The sequence below is a fragment of the Camponotus vicinus genome, unplaced genomic scaffold (genome assembly GCF_025532165.1).
Source record: "Camponotus vicinus isolate PSW18456_S1 unplaced genomic scaffold, iyCamVici1.0 SCAF_8, whole genome shotgun sequence".
Classification (NCBI taxonomy): Eukaryota; Metazoa; Arthropoda; class Insecta; order Hymenoptera; family Formicidae; genus Camponotus; species Camponotus vicinus.
Window position 1 is genome coordinate 18,295,714 of NW_028141980.1, and position 12,984 is coordinate 18,308,697.

Consider the following 12,984-nt stretch of genomic DNA (forward strand, 5'->3'; position numbering starts at 1 on the left):
AAAAATGATTCTTATGGTGCCCCCGACAATCTTTGAAAATTTGTCGATTGAATTTCCGAACACCCTGTAGATTCGAACAAACTAAAGGTAAAATCTGTATTAAAACACTTAGAAAAAACTATCGGTACTATATATTTAATCGCACAATTCCAAGTGTATTTTTCCATGACATTATGTTCTCTGAAGACTTGTGTCTAATGGATCGAATCAATGCGATTTGAGTTTATACAAGATACATCGTGTCATATAGTCACGATGACCGTGGCCTGCGTAACCTAGTACCTGCAATGTCCTTGATTGTTTCATACTATCCTATAAATATTCGATTGTCAATACGATTGCCAATGATTATTAAATATCAAATGTTCCATTGCATCCCTTTCATAGGTATTTTTTCATGTAATTAAGTTATTAATATCTTTCTAATAATTGCGTGTTATTGCAACATAGATGTAAATTTCCTTACATTTTATATATCTTATATAAGCAAATAATTTTTCGAATTTTGTCTTCATATTGAGAAAAATACAAAAAATAATATATTTGGTAAAGAGATTTTAAAGCAATTTTCTTTTTGATAGCAGTAAATTATAAAATTTTTTATTATAATTGTGTATTTCAATTCTTTATAACTGAAATATATTTGATAAATTTTATATAAGCTTTATATGTACATATACATTACTATTTTTAAATCTATATCTGGACTTATACATAGCTTGCTTTTTATTTTTTTTATTTGATATATATTTTTTATTTGATAAATAACTTTGTAGACTACATTTCTTTAACATTCTTAATAATATGATGTTTTTTACATGCATGTATTCGTGAATTTTTCATATTTTTCTCTATATTTTTTCACGTAAATATCCATAAATTTTCGAAATTTTGCTCGCACGAGATTATATCATGTTTATATCATAAACTTAGGAAACAGTATAATTATGCAAGAATTTCTGATTTCGGTTGACTCATTCAGCAAAATGGCACGACGCTCTTTTCCACCGGAATATCGATCGCGCTTAGATTATATCCGCGACCTCGCATGCCATGTATAACTTCGTGTGTAGTACAGCAAACGGAACCTCATTTTCATTGGGGACGATGTCTTTACGAGGTTTTGAATCGCTTGTGTTTGCTAAAATATCATTATCATATCGTTACTGTCGAGTATCTTTATTATATGTATACGCATTTTACTTATTTATTTTTACAAATGACGTGAATATTTTTAACAAATTCAATTTTATAAATATCTCTTTCAACGTAATATATGTTTAATAATATATTTTTCGAAGTAATATATTTTTATATTATAATTAAAAAGATAATTATTACCTACACGAGCTAAACTTTATCATATTTTTCATAAATAAGATGAGAAAGTAACTTCAAATTGGAAGATAAAAAAAAAGGAAAATAAATTATAGTGAGATAACTAAATGATAAAGAAAAAGAGAAAAATACATATACATATATATATTTATTTATTTTATTATGTTATATTTTAATATGATTCTTGAAAATAATTTATTGCTTGCAAAAGTACTGTATAACTTTAACTTTGGACCCAATGCGAGATGTTGATATTTCAGAAAAAGACAGGAAAGAAAAATCTCTCTGAGACAGGTGGAACGAATAGGTTCTTGCCATAAAATCAAGTCGAGTTCACCCACTTTCCTTCTTTCCTTCTTTTCTCTCCCTCAAAGTGGTTAGCAGTGAAGAGTGTTACCATTCGGTAAATTGCTTGTGCGTGTAGATCGAACATAATGTGTAATTAAGTGTAATCTTAACGCGCGCCGAGATCGGTGTACTATAAGCACATGTAACACGATATCTATAGCGAGAAATAAAGGTTCGTTCAGAATTGCCATGTTGTTGATTGGATTCTGACATGATTCATTTCTGTTAAATTAGGAATAATAATAATAAAAGTCTCTTACATATTTTTGTAAACAATTTAAAAAAAATAATTTTCTTATATTATTATTCATGAAATTGTGTTAGACACAAAAATGTAGAATCAAGTTTTAATATTTTATATAGATGTACTCTCGTCACCAATTTCAACCGGATAGCAACACAAAATATATTCTCACGGAAAGGGATTATGTTAATTTTTTTGAAACACGTCTAATTATCTTTTTTAAGCTTTTACTATTTCTTCTCACGTTAAATTGCCGTGACAGATTGATCGTTTTATCATAATAATTAATCTAGAATTTTTTGTATGTTAATTTCTATGTTTTGTGGAAATAGTGAATAGAATAAGAGCGTGATAATATGTACATATTTATTACATAATAGCCATCGAGTATTTTGATCAATTAAGAATAATATTCTTTGATAAAGATATCAAAATTTTAATACATATACATATAATAAAAAATAATGTGTCTATAGATTATTTTTTATTGTATAATTAAATATATAATTTATTGTATTAAAATTTTATGTCTAAAACGTACTTTAATCGATTGCAGAACGTGCGTTTCGCTCTTCGAATTTTATGCCTGATGTACGAGCGGGACTAAACAAGACAGGTTTATTGTCCTCGGCATTTTTTGGCCTTCTTTAGAGAGATGGCGACGACCGCATGAGCGACATCGTCGGGCCAACCCAGTTCTACGTGTCGATCGTATATGCCTACTCTACCCCTATAAGGGGGTATCCAGTTTCCCCGTTATGGGATTGTGCTAATTGGAAAGGGACTTTTTTTCCTTTGAGAGAGCATGTCGATTTATACAATTCATTAGCATTCCTCACGCGATTTTTCGATGTCTCGTTACATTCGATCGAGATGTTTCTGTGTTATCTGCGATGCGAATAATTCGATAAAAACTGTCGTGATTAATTACATATTGATATATTGATTATATGTAGCGCATATTATTTTTCTTTCTATAAAAGAAAAATTTAATGAAAGTATAGGAAAATTCAAATTTAATTAAGCTCTTTTTTTTTACCTAACTTCTCTATGTAATTCCAAACATATTTTTCTATATTTACATTCTTATTAAATTTTATCTATAAATTTTTGCAAATTTGTATTTTATTAAAATTTCGTGTACCCATTGCTATTGGTATTTCCAAAAGGTGTTTCTTGGCACGTCAAGGTTATCGATCGTAATTAATTGGTAACAAATACGCGATAGCTTTAACGAATTCCTATTTCGTAATCGTTCTCCATCGTTCTTCTCTCGAAATTCCATCATGTCAAATTAGTTTTAATTAACTTCGTATCGTAATACTCAAACCTTCTGTTCCACAGTTTTCTTAAGTTGATGCCATAATTATGAATATATATTTTTTTATATATGATTGTTTTCAGTAGTAAAAAGTATCTTATATATCAATAGTTACTTAATACTTTGAAATAAGCACATCATGTATGATGCTCACATCATTAAACTGTTTTGATATATAATTAATAGTTTTGGAAATATAATCGCATGCACTAATTTCTATTTTTAATCCTCCGTTAATTTCTAAACTTAGCTTTAAGGATATGCATTTAACTATATAATTATCGATATTTTCTAGCATGTTCGCAAAGATTTCTCTCTCTTTATACGACGTTGATAACATTTTTAAAGGAATAAAAACATCATCAATTAATTAATAGAATAATTATATTTTTAAACAGCTATTTTCGCAATCTTATGTTATTAAAACTCGATTAATTAATTTGATATGCGTGAAAAGTCGTTCGTCTTTCAAAGCTCCAAGTGAAAGCAACTCAGAGAACTCATTCGCGTACAGGTTCCTTTTTTAAAATCGTTGGCGATTTTCTTTTATTTTTGTATTACCATATTGAACTTTCACGACGACGCATATGTCGAAAAATGAGCGTGCCGCAATCGTCAATCACCCGGATCGTAAAATCTGTCACTCCTTTCGATATTTGATGAATGACATAATCCAGGATCGTATTAATTGATACAATGTAAGATCATAAAGTTCGTTTGCAATTAAATCGTATAACAGAAACGAAAATGGAAAAGATAGTTGCCTCTTAATTGTATCTTAAGTGCTTAGAATTTGTAATTTCTAATATTTTATTCAATATTTAATATTTTATCTATTTATTCAATGAAAATATGAATTTGATTATCTTTCTAAGTAAGACCGGCGCTTATTTTGACAAGTTGATTATATCAATAGGACAACAACAAAAAGGAAAAAGAAAGTTTTATTTTTAAGAATCTAATCACTTTTTTAGCTAACGACAATTAACATTATCATTTATTACGAAAACATTATCGTTTATTATAAGCTTTGAAATAGGAGATGTTAAATAAATTAAACTGTCGATTTTTTAAGTTTTTTGTGTTGAGTCTTATGTTGAATTTACTTATGAAAAATGTCTCTTTTGATTTGGATTTTTCATTAATCTTCTTGCGAGCACTATGATTGCTGTAATTTCGCTTGACAATTATATGATTTATGATACAGCATAAAATATCGCAAATCATCGATGCAATACACATATCGCTACAATTAGAACAATTTATTTATTCTAACTTATTATACAGTGACGCATATATTTCACAACATATATACAGCACATTTTTTTCATATTTTGTTATTTTGAAGAAAAGACGATATGAGAGTTACTATTTTTTTATTTTAGCAATAAGATTCGTTTGTATATATTTTATACATATATAAACAATACACTAAACAATATACAATATGTAATATATTATAAAAAAATATCGCGTTAATATTTTAAAAATAAATTTAATATAAATTTTAATATAATTTATATAATTTAATTAAAGAAAAAGTTACAAATTTATTTACATTTGCATTTTTTCACATTTTGATGTTAATTATCTGAATTTTTTTTACTAATATTTTATCCTACTTAATTTTTATGAAACGAAGAAAAATGTATATCTTCGTCTCTGCTCTACTTTTAATATTTTAAAAATATAAGTTAATATTTATTAATTTAATATATATTTTTCAAATATATTATTCAAACACAGATGTTAAATACAATAAACGCCTCATATCATCGCATCATTTTCTACTGCGTGCTAATCTATGTAATAGCCGATCGAGGCTATTATACTGCATTTCGTGATGCATCTGGAAAAGAAATCGAGTGCACTCGGTCGCCAATGATGACGTATCGCGAATCGTGAGACAAACTTGGGCGGCGACCTAATAATAATCGTTAAGGGGGAATAATGGGGATAATTAGCACGTCATGCTATACATTTTTGCATTGTTTTGAACTCGAGTGCTACATAAAATATTCATTTTCATATTGAATATTGAAGTATGAGATTATAAGTGTTTTCTACATACGCATATTACACATATTACACATTATATTACGGTAGCCCGGAATTTCTTATATAAAAAGTTATGAATGTGAAGTAGCTATTTCTTACACTTTTTTTTACTCTACGGAAATACAAGAATGGATAATTATTTTCTTACGCAAGAAAAAACGTCATCTACTGGGAAACTAGTTTTTCATAAATAACGGCTGAACGATTAAACGTCACTTATCAATAGCGCTTTTGCGGTTTCGCGGGCGTTTTATTTTTTGCGTCATTTATTTTACGCATCATTTACCGCACAAATGCCGAGAATAATCATACATCTTAAACGGTATGAAATATTTTTTATCGCGTGGCTATATCTATGCATATTACTCACAGAGCATTGTAAGCAAATAGGAAAATTCGCTATTTTTCTAAAGTTTTTTTTATCGTAATCGAGTAGGGATTTCGAAATTGCTAGCAACGATACATACAACGATACACAATATCAAATTTTATGTTAGCATTGGGATCATAAATTAACATGTTTTTCTACAAAGTGTATATCATGATTCTTGTGCGCTGCGTCATTTCGTGGCACTATTTTCTCATTCGAATAGATCACGATCGATGCCTAAAGCGAATTCGCGCGATACGTAACGCTATAAGCAGGAAACAGGGAGTGACAGTTCCACCTAACGAGATTTATCCTTGCGCGAAGGCCACGCCTGACTTTATATAGAATTCCGAATTATTTAAATTCGTTTAAATCATTTTTCGCTTTTATATATCGCATATCAAATTTTGACTTTTTCAAATCTTTCGTGCTCTCAATACGCAAAGTTATTTTGCGAGAATAACAGTAGAGTTATATCGCGCGAAACGCGGTCACTCGTGATCGCGTGACTGCCGGCAGTTTATAATCCTTTGGGACTTATGTGAAACTCCCGAAGGATGCCTACCTAATGCTAAGATGATATTGTAATTGAGGTAGTCTCGTGGTTCGATCTTGATTATGAATTTTATGATCAAAATAAGATAAATATAGCAAAGAAATGATATATTATATTGGAAAACCTCATGTTTTTAATGTATTGTAACACCATAATACTAAAGTTTGATTATAGATTATAATTTGTTTGATTATAGATTATAATAAGTAGCCAAACATTTTATTTGTACATTTAGAAAGATTCATTTATACATACATTATATATTCACATTTAAAAAGATGTTTCCTAAGTACGAAAATATCTGGAACTGTTTATTTTGAACGTAATTTTAACTTCGAAAATCACTCTGCTAAAATCGATAATTATTTTATAACTTTATTTAATTAATATTCATGATATCTCTTTAAAACTTAATATGTCAAAATATATGCGTCTTCATTATGCACCTTTATTATATTATACTTTGTTAATTAAATGAAGTAAAATGTTTAATGAAAATTCAGATATTTTTTTCGACTTTTCATATCATTTGCAGAAACAAATTTATCAGTTTCTTTTGTATCCAGCAATTTAATAATAATATATATACATAGAGACCTTCGATTATATTGAGATGTAATCACACAATGAGCAAAAAACGTAACTCGTAATTTGCGTAGACAGTGCAAACAGAGCAAAGTGCGCAAATGATATGAGTCATGCTCCATAATTAAACAGTAATGACGTGATTATTCTGATTATTGCAAAATTTAGTTTTTTCATGAAAGTTTGCAATTTTGTTAATTTTATTGCAACAAAAAGTCAAATTCAAATGTACGCCATAGATGCTAATTTGTTGCTTTAAATTAGAAATTTAATTTTTATGTAGATAATCTAAAAAATTATAATTTTTAAACAATGTTTATATATACATAATATTATAATATTATATATGTTATATATTATAGTATTTATAAAGTTATTAATCATAAACATTTTATTGAATATTTTAAATGTTTTTTAAAAATATATCGAGAATATTTTATATGCATCATCTATATGCAATAATATAAAGTCACTGTGACCGTGAGAATAAGCGATCAATGTAATTTTAATAACGAATAATGAATGAACAAAATTATAAATTGCTTATTCCACACGATAGCATCGCCATTGCATTTCTGTAAGTCTCTGACTTGTTTATCCTTTGCTACTTCTTCGTAGCATTTATTCGTGAAAAGTCGGTTAATTATGATCCCAAATAGAATACGATACTCGCGCAGCACTTTAAATATGTAGTACTTCCAACGTTAATCGCATACAACACGCTCTTTATTTTGCGATTGAAGAACGCGAAACTCACGGTACGAAGTTATGATTCTCTCGGCTCTGAAAAATCGCGTGGCCAAGTTCACACACAGTGCTATTTCTGTTTCTAACAAATAGTATACGCATGCATTTTAAAGCAATTTTATTATCTTTTATTTTATAATACAATTGAATAGAATACAAATTAAATTTAATTAGTTTAAAAAAATTGATTTAATTTTTAAAGACAAATAAATGCAGAACATTGCAGAGTGTAAAATAAATATTTAATACAAAATACACATTATTAACAATAAATATCTAAAAATACACCATTTATTAACTTTACCAACTTGCGCAATTGATTTCGATTGAATAAATTATAAATATTTTAACCCCCATTACAAGCATCGAGAGAATTTATAGTACACGACTGATAAATATTAAAATATAATATCAATAACGAGACATAAATTAATTTATTATATTGCAATAATGTTTGAGTCAATTCACATTTTGTTAATGATAAAACGATGTTTTATTAAAGACTGAGAAATTTGAAAATGATAATTTTACTCTGATATATTGCGCGATATTATAAGAATTAATGGCCAGTTAAAACGCGGTAATCATGAAAATCAATTAATGAGAGTTCATATAATCGTTAACTGTAATAATTATAAAGAATGATCGCAATTCAAAAGATGATATGACAAATATACGTATAAATATACTATTTTAGAATTTCGCTGCGGCTTTTAATAATAACATTAATTGTAAGACTGCCGAAGGTCAATGACGTGCTATTGTTGTCATTGCGGTAGTGTTATTATCGTGCGGTAATGTTATTGTCAGTTGAATGGAGAGACTCAAGCGAGTAGGAAGCATCACAAGATGTTCCGTGTGTCCTCTCCGCATAATCTCCCGAAATAAAATCGCACAAAATATTGAGAGATATTAAATATGATATCAATTATTACAATTAACAATATTAATCGTTAGGTTAATCAATTTTCGCTATAATCATACTTTAACTCGTATGTATTGCGAAGTATCATCATGACAAAATTTTTGACGTCATTTCTAAATTTCTCCTTCATAAAATGAATCCGTTCAAATATTATTGGAATGCGTCGAATTAATAATTACAATTGCTAATCTCAAATCGCAATTTCGAGTAATCATGATTTTTGCGTTTTCCGATCGACGATATCATAAAATGCGTGTTGTGTGATTAACGTATTACATAAAATATCGCGCAATTGTCGCGTTCTGATGATTAGTGTGCGCGCGATCGTAATTAACGTTTTTGTAAATTGTGTGAGTGTCACGAAACAGTAAAGGATAAACAAGAGAAGAGAAAGAGGCCCGACAACGAAGAAGGCATCAGATAACAACGAAACAACCATGGGTGAGCAGGTGGTTTATAATTTTATTTATTATTTGTTGTTAAAATTAATTGCTCATAATTTTATAATAATAATGACGCACTTTATATTATTATGTAATATATGATGCGTATAAAATATTTTAAATCTTACTTTTAAAAAAATATTGAAAATAATTAATAAAATATTTATAAATAATAATTTTCTATAGATATAAATAAAATATTTCAGTATTATTTGAGATAATCATTTTTAATTTCTACATCATTTCTTGTATTTTTAAGAAAATAATTTTAGCGTATACTAAAGTTCTATCATTGGCATCATAATTGTTCTGATATCATTGATTTTATTGTATATGTATAAATTTATAACGAGAGACTATATCATAAAATTTTGTAAAGATTTTGCATTCTATAAAATTGAAAGAAACTGAATCGCCATTTTATTGATTTTGGCATACAAAGTGAGTCGGGTTATGTATATATTATTTGACATGCAATAGATTTTATTTTTTATTATATCAATAATGAACTGCATATTCGGTATAACAGATTATTTAATAAATTATTGCTTTTAATGTTTAATATTTAATATTTTGCTATTCATGCTCGACTTAATATTCTAAAAGGCAAAGTCCATTATTGTAAAGATAAAGATAATAACATTATTAATTTTTAAAACAATATATTTATATTTCAATACACGTAGATTAAATCGTTCTGTGTAAATCATATCATAAACTACTATGTCAATAGTAATCTTAACAAGATTGCAAGTTATAATTCATCAAAATATTTATTATTAATTATAATTATTAATTAATTGATAAAAAAATAATATTATTGTTTCGATTCATTGATATTCGTTAAACGCAGCTAATCGTACTATAGATAATATATAGAAAACGGCAAAATCGATACGGAGTAATCTAAATGTCGACGCTTCAAATGACAGAGTTTGCAATTGATATAAAAAATGTACATTTAAGTTTCGCGCTTTTAGATATAGATTTCGCATTTGATATGAAAAAGGAAATAATATGTTTATATCACTTACTATGTTAATAATCAAACAGTCATTAATAAATGAAAATAATATTAAGGAATATAAGGAAAATGATTAGTTTCTTATATAAATATTATATTTATTTTATTTTTTATATTTTGTAGATATTCATATAAGATTTTATATAACTTATATTCCACAATATATTGCACATTTAACAATTACATACACAATATATTTCACAATTATAACAATTATAAATCAATTTTTAATAAATATCAAATCATTTTTTTATTCAATAATTGTATTACATATTAGACTTTTGTTTGGTCCGAGTCGAAAAGCGGTGCAAAAATCGATAGCTTATCGCAAATTGTTATGTACAATAAGCAAGCAAATTTCTCAGTGAAAAAAGAAACGCGAGTCTTTCCGCACGAAAGACTGTGGTCATCTCGAAATTGTAACAACACTTATAACGAATATCTGAATGAAGCAAACAACCGTGAACATTCCTCAAACACAGCTAACAGTAAGCTAAGTAGAAAATATGAAAAAGTCACGTATCTTCACGCGGAATTATCACGAGCAAGCTTCTCTTTTATGACATATTAAGCATGTCAAATTGATTCTACCTTGCAGATTGTGTGAGCATTTAAGAATTTGATTTTAATTAAAAAGTGAAATAAAATAAAATATTTTATGTTTATAAAAAGGAAAATGATTTGGAAGTGATGTATTATTTTATATTTACTATGAATTAAAGTATGAAAATAATTAAATAATTAAACTTAATAAAATATATACATAACCAAAAATTTGATTAATTTTAAGTAGACTGTATTAGTTCGGGATTTCGAAATGCAATTCAATTAGCAGCAAGTTGCAGCTAATAATATTCTCTCCAAAATTGTTTTAATGGAAAATTCAAGTTTAACTTAATGATAAAGAATTTATGATAATATATTTCTGCGAGATATTTCATAAAATTAAAAGCGATAGTCTAATAAGAATTTTAAATTTGCTCGCGCATTTTATTAGCTATTAGATTGAACACGTTTGAACTTTCGAAATGGAGTGCCAACTATAAAGCTGTAAGCCTATACTTCGTAATAGGACATAGGTATAATCAACCGCACCCTTCAGCTTTTATCTAGGCTGCACCCTTCGTGATCTATTCCTTTCCTTTCCTTCCCATCCCTCTTCATTTTATTTGTGGCCCTGAAAGCAGACGTGGTTTCGTATAGAAATTGTCTCGGAGAAGATCAGGTTTCTTTACTAAAGTCAGGGGTAGAAATTAGGAGTAACCGCCGAAAACATCTTAAAGATCGCTGTTTAATAAATGTGATATTTAATAAACAAGAAGAAAAATTATGTGATGTTTTCAGAGTTAAAAGTTAAGAACTAAAAATGAAAAATTTAGAAAAATTAATTAAAAATTAAATTAATTAAAAATTAATTTTGAAGACTAAACAAAAAAATAAAATTCTAAATATACATATACGTGTAAATTTTCATTTGAAATAATATAGGTGGGAATAGCAAAGTGTTGTAAATGAATAGCATAACATGATGTGATTCGCGTTTAGCGACAGATTTTGAAATTGAAAATCTTGGAGCACGCGTCCCACGAACAATCGCTATGGAGGAAGATCCTCTTTCTCAGCATTGCCAAGATAGCTTGATAAGTTTAACCTACGCGCACATTGTTTCAGCTGAACAGTGAAGCAAGAGAGGAATTTGTCTTCCTATCTGCTGCTATTCACGTGACACTCCAAACAACATGTTTTACACTCGCAGTCGCAGCGTAATAAAGATTGACGGTTCATGAATTTATCAGCTATTGTGTTTCTTAATCAACAAATCGTATGGCAAAATACATACGATATATTCCTTGTAAAATAAGAAAAAAATTTCTTCTCGAAAATTGCAGATTTTCCTGCTCTTAGACAGAAAAAAATAAGTGTCAAATCAAAACTTATATACTTAAACTAACGCGTTCATTATTTCGTATATACGCAACAATTTATAATCTTCTTAGAAGAATTTAATAATTTTAAATTTCAACAATATTATAGTCTTATTTTAATATTGTAATTGTTACCTCAAGAATATATAATTATTTAATTCTACTTTAAGAAAATTATAATCTTTGATTTAAAAATGTTATTTTCTATCTAACATTGTTTCTTTTCCATTCAAGAAAATTAAATCTTAAATCATAAGAATATATTTTTCTCGATTGAACTATATAAAATGGCTTCATCAAGTAAGCAACTATTCAAGCAATTATATTTTTCTTTAATTAACGCAATATAATCTCATTTCAAGATTTCCATGTTAAAACTAAATATATTTTCAAAACAAGAATGTCCTTTTTTTCTGTGTAGTTTTAATTCTTAACTTTCTGACGATAATATTTAGTTGCTCTTATTTCTTTAAAAAAATTAAAAGTGCACATAAAAATGTCGATAAAAGTTATTTTAAAAGCTCTTTGGCAGTATAGAATATACAATATTTCAGGCACGATTTGATTATCTGTTATGACGATACATATACAACTCATATAGCTAGTTTTTCTTAGCAATCAAAAGAACACGATACAGTCTCGCGTTTAAATTAACTTAGCACGCTTCGTACATTACTCGCATATCGCGTTTAATTACAGCTCCAATGTTTGCCGGAAACTGCCGCTATGGTAACGAGTGATTATCTATCTTCCTGTGTGTCGTTTTGAGACATGGGAGAATGCGCTACGCTTAATTCGGCTTGATCAAGCAGCGTGAAATTCTCGCGAATTCATCATGGATATTTATACCCTCTTTCTCATGTAACACAAAGTAGTAATTTGCTTTCAAAGCAAACAATAATTTCAAGGTTGTGATTAAAATTTTTGAAATTCAAAGTATATTAATGTTATTATAAATATAATTATTATAAAGGAACGAATAAAATTACTGTTGAACTATATAATTAGATACTATGTAATTAGATTACATATATTGTTAGATACTTTTAATTAAAATAAGAAATATTTCTGTTAACAGAGAGTGCCGTTATGAATTTTAA

General features: G+C 27.7%; 1 protein-coding gene across 2 annotated transcripts in view; it reads left to right on the plus strand.

Annotated features, from left to right (window-relative positions):
- The window catches only part of Lmpt (four and a half LIM domains protein limpet), a 119,553-nt gene that overhangs the window by 3,890 nt on the left and 102,679 nt on the right, over positions 1 to 12,984 (plus strand). The window lies entirely within an intron of this gene.